At 41.4% G+C, this 9368-nt stretch overlaps 1 protein-coding gene across 2 annotated transcripts in view; it reads left to right on the top strand.

Moving 5' to 3' along the window:
- Positions 1 to 9159, top strand: part of HACL1 (2-hydroxyacyl-CoA lyase 1) — a 45586-nt gene extending 36427 nt beyond the window's left edge. The window contains exons 17-18 of one of the 2 annotated variants that reach the window (XR_010922347.1): positions 5913 to 6095; positions 8456 to 9159. The gene's annotated coding sequence lies outside the window, so the exon portion shown is untranslated. Of the gene's footprint in view, positions 1 to 5912; positions 6096 to 6267; positions 6430 to 8455 lie in introns of those variants that run through there. The other variant, XR_010922348.1, reaches the window with a different exon arrangement.
- Positions 9160 to 9368: the final 209 nt, after the last annotated feature.

Genomic DNA, 9368 nt, shown 5'->3' on the forward strand with positions numbered 1-9368 from the left:
TAAAATTGGCATTACGTTAGTTATCCTGAAGTCATCTGGTACAGAGGCCAAGTTAAGCGACAGATAACATACCATAGTTAGAAGTTTCATATTTGAGTACCTTCAGAACTCTTGGGCGAATACCATCTGGTCCTTCTGACTTTTTACTGTTTAATTTATCAATTTGTTCCAAAGCCTCCTCTAGTGACACCTCAATCTGGGACAGTTCCTCAGATTTGTGACCTAAAAAGAATGGCTCAGGTCTAGGAATCTCCCTCATATTCTCTACAGTGAAGATCAATACAAAGAATTAATTTAGCTTTTCCGCAACACGTTTGTCTTCTTCGAGTGCCTGGTGTAGCATCTTGATTGTTCAGTGGCACCACTGACTGTTTGGCAGCTGTGGAATAACCAGAGAGAGGGCAAAAAATGCAACAGTATCATCTGATTCAAAAGGGTTTGAATCAGCTAGGTGTCTTGTCCAGAAAATGGCCAAATTAGGAAATAAAATGGTAAATAGGCCAATCATCTAGCACTCTAACCAGGAAAGGGTTTGGGAATTATTGCGGGGAAACTATAGAAATCATCACCCCCTGAAAGAGAAGGAATGTGGCATTTCTGCTGCTTGAGTATTCTGCTTTCAGAGCACTGTTAACTTTTGGCTCTCATTGTTAAACTCAGTTAGAAGATGTAAAGTACCTTTGCTGGGGCCCAGTAAAGCAAGGTTCTTAGCACTCTAAGTCAATCCAACTAAACATACATTGTCATATTTTAGCTCTTTCATCACAGAGTGTTCAGCACCTTACAGGGTTTAGTCCAGTGTGCATCTTTGCATACATGAACCACTGCTCCTATTGGCATCCGCAGCTTGCTGGCTGCATAGTGGTGGTGGTGTTTCACAACAGTCTGCTTTACTATTTGTTGTAAAGGACTTTGTAAGCAAAATGGTTGTGGGTATAGACTATATTGTTGAGCTAAGCTGTTAGCCTAGGTTCAGGGCCTTGTAGGGTTGTTTCCATTTGGATGAGGATTCGAAGGTAAGAGTCAGGTATATTCTTGGTCTAATTGTATTTAGAGAAAACATGCAGACAATCCTATTTCCCAGAACACAGCAGAAACAAACAGCAAGTAGTTTCCTTGCACTGAAATCCCCAAGTCTGCCACTCCAGCACGCTCTGTGCCCAAGGAGCTGTGCCCCTCTGCTTTCCCTTACACTCAGTCACTGGGCCAGTCACTTCCCTTCTCGCTGTGGCCTGGGATCACCCTACAGCAGCGGTTCCCAACCTTTTTGGGCTCTAGGGCCACAGATATCATTTTTACAACCCTGAAGGACCACCAGTCTCCGCCAGCAGCCCCCTCTTCCTGCCCCCCCACTGCAGCCAGATGGAAGGAGTTCAGCGAGGAGGCTGCCTCCGGTCTTTTAGCCCTGTGGAAATGCGCTCCGCCTGGGTCCTTAGTCAGCAGCTCCCTTCTGCAGCCAGCAGGAAGGGAGCTGCGGGCCACCTTGAAAGCCACCGCAGGCCACTTTTGGTCCCCGGGCCACAGGTTGGGAACCACTGCCCTACAGGTATCCTGCTTCAGTTTCCCCTCTTGAACTGTTCAAATAAAACTTCATTCAGGCCTTGATCAAAAATACCCCTCCTCAGGAACATGGATTATTAATATAAAATAGACTCCAAATAAAATGTAAATTTCCAGACCAAAGTCCATTCAGGAGTCCACACAAAGCAAGGTTTTTTCTTCCTGTCTGGCACCTTTTCTGCTTTGCTGGGCTACTCCCAGCCCCTCTCTGGCTGCAATCTCAATCCTAGCATCTAGAACTCTCCGCTACAACCTACTCACCCCTAGTAGTCTCAAATCCCTAAGCATTCTCCCCCATAGCTTCCTATTGATCTTTTTAGGGAAATCAACTGATGTCTCCCAGGTATAGCTCCTGAGTAGTCAGGATTGGTTGGCCAAGGTCTTGCGGCCATTAGGGGCAAGCCCCCCCAGTTCCAGTAACACACCACTCCTGCGGGCTTGGTCCCTCCAATACATACAGCCGACAAGCAATATCGTAGCATCTACATTCACAACTAGGGAAATCCCAGTTAACCCCATCTGGTTTAGCTTTGCCCTGGTCATGTGCCCTAGTGTCTTGGGTCATAACCCTCAATGTCTGCAGCTGTTCTTACTACCCAAAGGGGCTTGATTGCTCATTCTGTTGAGCCTGAGAGAGAGTGCTTAGCACCCATTGGGGTTTAATAAGGTCTGTGATTATCTCTGAAGCCAAGTCCAACCAGCTGGCAGTGTTACACCATCTAGTATCAGTATTTTCCTACAGGTATATTTATAACAGAACGTTACGACTAGCAAGGAACAGCTATTCTAAAGCAGACCTTTGCTGTTTCCTTTGATGGCATGACTCAAGCCAGATGGACAGGGCCGTTGGAAATCCTGAATAAAGCAGACCATTTCAGCTATTTATGGCACATATTAATATAAATGAAAATGCTTTCAGTGTCTGTTCTTTCCAGGAATCTAGTAGGCTGACTGAAATAGTGCAGAAAGAAATGAGGGGAATTAATTTAGAAGACAATCTGCTTGCTTGAGTCTATACTCCAAGAAGTATTCCTCTCTAATCATGGTCTCGCCGGGAGGAATATAGGGAAATGTGCTATTAAAAAAGCCAGCAGTTTGATCCAGTGTTTTAGTGCTTTCCACGTGTGTCAGTCCCACTATTTAAAAACAGCAAAACAGCCATACAATATCCTGAGTCAAATTCTGCCCAATCAAAATGGATGCAATGAAGTCTGAGTTGCAGGGATATAACTGAAGGCAGAATTTGGCCCACCCAGTTTTTGGCCTAAAGAAGTATATTGAATAGCCCCTCAATGTTTTATAAGTGACAAGGGTCATGAAAAGGTCAAGGGAAGTTTCTAATATGTTCATCTATATTTCCAGGAGCTTTGCCTGTGGTTATGAGTGTTACTTGTGCAGTCCTAGGATGAGAGAAATGGAAAATGCAGCCAAGCATTTCTAATATGCTAATGAGGCACAAAAATGTATATTTTGTAGCAATTGCTTCACATCAGTGTTCTGCTTCAGGCACGCGTCCAGATAAGAGCACCATGGTGTTTGCAGAAAAGCCTCTCTTTGAAGGAATCAGCACCTCTAAACTAGAAACAAAAGTTGGCATTTCTGATACTTGACAGATTTGTCCTCAGCGCCCTTGACAGTGTCATTAAGATAATGTGCACATGCTCACAGCATTTTATAGGCCATGACTCTGAGAGGTGCTGATGGCCAGCACCTCCACTGCTTCAGACCACCTCCAGTTATATGAATTCGGAATAGCTCCTCTTTGCCTATTGTATTAAGGCACTACTGTACATTCTGTAAAAAAATATTATTTTGCTCAAAAGGGCCTGACCCAGCAAGGTGCTGAGTACCCTCTACTCACCCGGAGTTAAGCTGGATGGGAGGATGTTTAGCAGCTCACAGGATGAAGAGTAACCATGTTTTAAAGATTAATATTTTGGCCATTTGCAAGATGTTTAAAATGCCTCAAGTAATAGATCATATCTGGCCCAATCCTGCACCATTGAAATCAATAGGAATTTTGCCATTGATGTCAGTGCGAGCTAGATCTGTCCCTTTATGCATGGTTTATTTGATCTCATGTGTTATTATCTAGCACATTGCTAAGTTATATATAAACTCCAAAAATACACCTGAAATAGGTAAACTTAGGATTTTTTAAACCTTTTCTTCATTGTATAGTCAGGAAAGTGCTGCACTGTTGTTGTTCCCCTTTCCATTTGCAAAAATTAATTTGATCTAAGATTAAGGCCTCGTGTGTCAAGTTGCAATTCAGAAGGATGTTTGAAAGCCAAGTTACTGAACCCTCAAAAATAGCGGTTAATAATGGAAATGCTGACACAGCCTTAATTATAGCTCCATAATTCTGCAAGGGGTGCTTGGAAAATGCATTTGTCTGGTTTGATTAGATTCAGCTGTTAGCCTCTATTTAGAAGACAACAACACTGGCATACCGGAATGATTAGACAATGCTAAGTGCTTGGCCACTTTGCAAGCCTACACAATAGTAGCAGGGTGCTGCTGGGTTTCTTAATTCCTAACAAAATAAATATTCAGTATCTCTCTATTTACTAGCACTCGTTGAAGTCAGTGGAAAATATGCCATTGACTTCAAGTGGAGTACTTTGAAGCCATAAAGACCAAGTGTGGGATGCATAACTAACATGAAAAAGACAGCGAAAAAGTCACTGTGCCAGAAAAGCCCAAACCAGCTCCGATGAAACTTACGCTCACTTTCATTTCACTCTCGTATCTCAATGCTTCCATTTAGTAGAACACCTGTGAAGTTAACAAACAGTTGCAACACCCTTTCCCTTCCCCCTCCCCCTCCCGTTCTGTTCTTCTAGTTTGGCAGGGACATTTGACTATAAAACAAAGCTCTGCTCCACATTCCCGGCTCACTCTTGCCCTTTGATAAATGTGTGTATATGCACATGTCACCACCACAGATCACATGATTTTCAGCTCTATGGATGGCTCTTGTGTAATCTAAAAGCAGGAGGAACCTTTGGAAGGCTAGTTGAGAGGAGGATAGTAAACTGAAAATGGTACAGTAATTTTAAAAAGCTAGTGTTAATACAGATTTTAGGCCCTGATTCAGCATGACACTTAAGCATCTGCTTAACTTTACATGAATACTTCCAATGACTGTTGCTTAAATCCTTTGCTGACATTTGCTTAAATTCTTTGCTGAATTAGGCTTGGCCTACACTTACCCGGCGATTTGGCGGCAGTCGACGGGAGTTACGCAAGCTACGCAGAGTAGCGTATGTGACTCCCGTCGACTACTGTGCTTCTCTTCTGCACGCCATCTTCACTGCATTACATTGACAGGAACCATGCTCCCATCGACGCAACGCTGCACCACTTGAGGTTAATAGCGTCGACTTCTGGATCGATTGAGTGGGTCTTCACTGACTGCTCAATCAATCCAGATAGGTCAATCTGATGGCGGCAACTTTGCCACCATCCATGTAGTTGTACCCTTAGTCATGTTCTGGCCACTCCTCCAACACACTGCATATGCTGGGGGATGCAGAGGAGGGTGACAAGCAAGCAGCACCACTGGGCAGATACACTGCCTTTATGACCCCTATACATGGTCACTCTTATGTAAAGAGGACATTGGGCAATGGGAGAATCAGGCCCAGTGCAGCTTCATTGCTAGTATGCATAATGTCCTTTGGTGCAGAGAACTTTGAGGCTGGAGAATATTTGAAAGCAATGTCATTAATGCTTTTCCAATCGGAAGGTTCACATAGAAGAGTTTTGTGCTATTTAATTTTGAGGTATTTAATTGGTTGTACTTCTTGGCTGGGGTAAATTATAAATCATTTAAATTAGCATCTGTCAGAGCTGGTTCCTGGCAGATATTCTTTGGCCTGATACCTACAGCAGCATTGCAGTGATATTAGGATAGTTGGAAAGTTTTGCACTGGGCAGCAATGCAGAAGCAATTTAGAGTAAGCAAGAATTTCTAAATGAAAAGGAGATGAAAGCATTAGATTAGACTCTGTTCCTTTCCTCCGACTGTGTATTGACCTGAATGGATGTAAATATCAACAATCCTCATATCATCCTCATAGCTGAGATTTACTTACAGTTCACCATCCTCTGAAAACAATGATTTATCATTTATGTTATGGTAGCAGCAAGAGCCCTCATTTGAGCTTGATCTCCCATTTTGCTAAGTACTGTACAAACCTGTAAACGGTAAAGAGCTTGGAGTGTGACAGAGAAGCTGTAGCAGGTTGATGAGACAAGCAGGTGTGGGGAGAGAGGAGGGACAACAACAATAACAGGGTGTTTCAGTGTTTGAACTATGATGGTAAAATTGTTCTTGTTCATTTCAGCACCTGATAGTTGTAGGCCTGGCTTGACGTGAGTAACTGGACATGGGGGAGGCCTCATTTCTTGGGAGACAGGATTGGGGAGGTAAATGGATCAGCAGACTGGAAACAGACCATCAGTACTAGCTAAAATAAGGGAGAACACACCGGGAACCATTTACAGTGGACAAGATAACAATGGATAAGGTAAGCCTCCCGAGACCGTAAGATGAGGGAAAGAGTAAGTCGTGCATGGATGGAGCATGCTGTACAGAGATTGGTTCCTACAAAATAACAAAGCCAGTCCCAAAATGTGTGTAGTAAATGCAATGTAATGTGTAAATGTATATAAAAGAAGAGGTTTGCTGTGTAACTTTAGATGTGTAGTACATCCTATACCCACCCCCTGCATTTGAGTCTGATCAACTCCGCATAGCTTTGCTGTATGCCGAATAAAGGAACCTGAGTGAGGCAGCTGGGGTCAGACTGAACTCTTGAGGAGCCAAGTGGAAGAGGTCTCAGGGGAACCCCAAAATAGTGGTGCCATGACTCGGCTGCCGCTCGTCTGGAGCAGGTAAAGTAACTTCAGTGATGAGCCCGGAGTAAACCCAGGTTCCAATCATCTGGAGTAGGGTTAGTATACAACTCTTAGTGTGAGGATCACTACTTAAGAATAAGGGAAATGGCATTGGAAAGGTTTAAATATGAGGAAGTTAGTACTACTCTGGAGAAGTGGGTTAAATATAAGGGCTATGGACTCCGCAGAGAAGTATTAGGGTGAGACTGACTGGGACTGGGCAAAAAAGGAACTCAAGAGAGTGGTATTAGATTAAAAGAAAAGAATGCTTGGCAGAGCACAGCAGAGGTCTGTTGAAGGCCATAAATAAATTAGCAGGGCACAGCAAAGCCTGTTGAATGCAACTGAAATTTTCGAAAAATAGGACTCATTGGCAGCCATGGAAAAAATAGTAGCTAGGCTTTTTTACCTGAGGGCAAAGAAAGCCCAAATCAAGGCCGCCGTTTCACAAGGATTATTTCTGGTGATTAAAATTTTACAAACAATATGTGCCACCTTGAGGCATGGATGCAAAAAGCATAAAGAGCAAATCAAAATTGTAGAGGGGAAAACAAACTAAATAGAAAAGAGTCCCGAAAGGGCAGGGAGAGCACAATGTCTGTTACCTAGCTACGTAAATCCAAAGTAAAAAGCAGCCATCCTTCAAGGACAGTATTTAGTGAGTACAGCTTTGCAGTCAAAGTGTACTGAGTTACATCAGTAAAACATGCCTGGTAAGATCCTTAATAATCAAACTATGCAAAGGAGAGGTCAGATGGTGACATCTACGACCTCTACGCTTTTTTCCCTGACATGCTTTGACAGCCATTCTGAAGGAAATGGGCCATTCCTAATACATGTCTAAATAACCAGCTGTGCTGGCTGCTGCAAGTACAGAGACAATCTGATTTAAATTGTTTGACTATGAACAATTTAGTTAAAATCACTAACCAAAAAAAGGAGTTTCTGTATGGCTTAACTCTTTCCAAATGTACTAGTAAAAACGTGACCTAAGCACAAAAAAAGGAAATAAATTATAGTGCTAAATAATAAAATAAACCAGCAGCTAAAACTGCCTGTCAAAAAGTTAAATATAAGAATAAGCTTAATAAAGTCTCAAATAACTAAAATACTAAACAAACAACAAAAACCAAACCATTGCTAAAATGCAACCATTATCTAATCCCAGGCCAAAAAAGTTATTCAATAATAATAAAATAATAATAAAAACCTTATTCAAAGCTTAAATATAAAAATAAAAATTGCAATTTTAAAAAATAGGCAACTTAAATATGTCATCTGCTCATTACTGCAATTTATTAAAAAAAAAAAAGCTTCAAAAGTATAAAACCAATTTAAAAAAATTCAAAGGCTCAGCTGGCAGGTGTAAGCCAAGGAAGTTTAAAATAGTTATTTGATCTCCTTTAATAACCGGTTTACAACATAGCAAGGGACTGCAAAAATTTTTTAAAAGTCATATGTGTAAAATAAATTGGCTTTTAAAAAAAATCCACAGAAAATCCATCCAAATCTTTCAATTAAGGTTGCAGAACTGAGACAGACACTGCTTGGGTGGCAGCCAATGTCTCCTGGCAGTCTTAACTTTGTTAAAGAACCCTTTGAACATCTCAATGCTTTTACGAAGTTTAAAATTTTTTTAAGTTGAATTATAAATGTTAAACATAAATTAATAAATAAAAATAGGGCCTAAACAGGCAGCCAGAATCAGGATAGAGGGAAGAGACAGTGAATCCCTTTTTCAGTAATAAAGCAACAGCTGAAAAAGCTGAGGGAAAAAATACCCACAAATGTGCATAAGGATTACTCATGGATGAAAGAGTTGCAACATTGGATCCTAGAGATGGGTTGGAGCTGCAGCCTCTGGATCTGGATCTGAACTTCCAGGGGAGTCTGGAGGGCCAGGTTTGGGGCCTATCTGTAGTCAGATAACCACAGGGAAGCTGGAAAATCAAATATTTTTCTTTTACCAATTTTTACTATTTTATTTCAGGAAAGCTGAGAGCTGAGTATAGAGAGAAGAGAGAAGCTGGCAACATTTACACCTGAGGACGTGGCTGCTCTGAAGTATGCGATGCCCATGAAGTGGTTAATTTTCAAAGCCTGTGACTTTCAGAAATTATTAGGCAACAGTGCCCTGCCCTCAGGCTGTGTTCATCCAGTGAGTATTCTGAAGACATAATATCTCTATCTCATGTTTAATTGGCTGACTGGATTGTCAGTTGATGAACAGTGTGGCTAGAAATGTGGAATAAGCTGGAACTTTCTTGTCCAGGTAGTTGGATTTAGCTCATCACACAGTTAGATGGGGTTTTTTTTAACTTGTCTCCAGAAACCTTTTGTTCCAAACACAACAGCAGGAAAGTGTTGAGACCATTCTTTGCTTTTTGCACGTGTTATCTTACCTAATTCAGGAACTGGTTTTGATGGGCTGTACCTGCCCATCTTCCCAAGGAAATGCTGGCTTCGTCATAGAACCGTGAATACCGATGTTAGTAAATGGATGTGATTTGTATACACACCCAAACAAAAACCAGGTTCTTGTTATTAAAAATGGCTAACATTAAACTAATGCTACAGTCTGTGAATATTCTGCAAATATTGCCAAGAAAACATCATTATAAATTACCTTTTCTAACTCCTATTGTAATTAAATGAATAGATTTTTTTTCTGTACTGCTTACTTTGCAGACCCATAAAGGCATATTTAAATTATTGCATTAATACTCTGTGTCTTGTTGTTCTCATTTTATCCAGTCACTCTGCTGAAGATCTTTCATTCCTATGAACTGAAAAGGCTCAACCAGCTTTGTTCTTTAATTAAACTTATGATTGCCCAGGGCTTTGAGATTACTGATGGTTTATTTTAGTTGCATTTATTCTCCTTTGGCCTGCAGATGAAGGAG

The sequence above is a fragment of the Emydura macquarii genome, unplaced genomic scaffold, assembly GCF_026122565.2.
Source record: "Emydura macquarii macquarii isolate MOO-44397 ecotype Brisbane River unplaced genomic scaffold, CSIRO-AGI_Emac_v2 contig_2422, whole genome shotgun sequence".
Taxonomy (NCBI): Eukaryota; Metazoa; Chordata; order Testudines; family Chelidae; genus Emydura; species Emydura macquarii.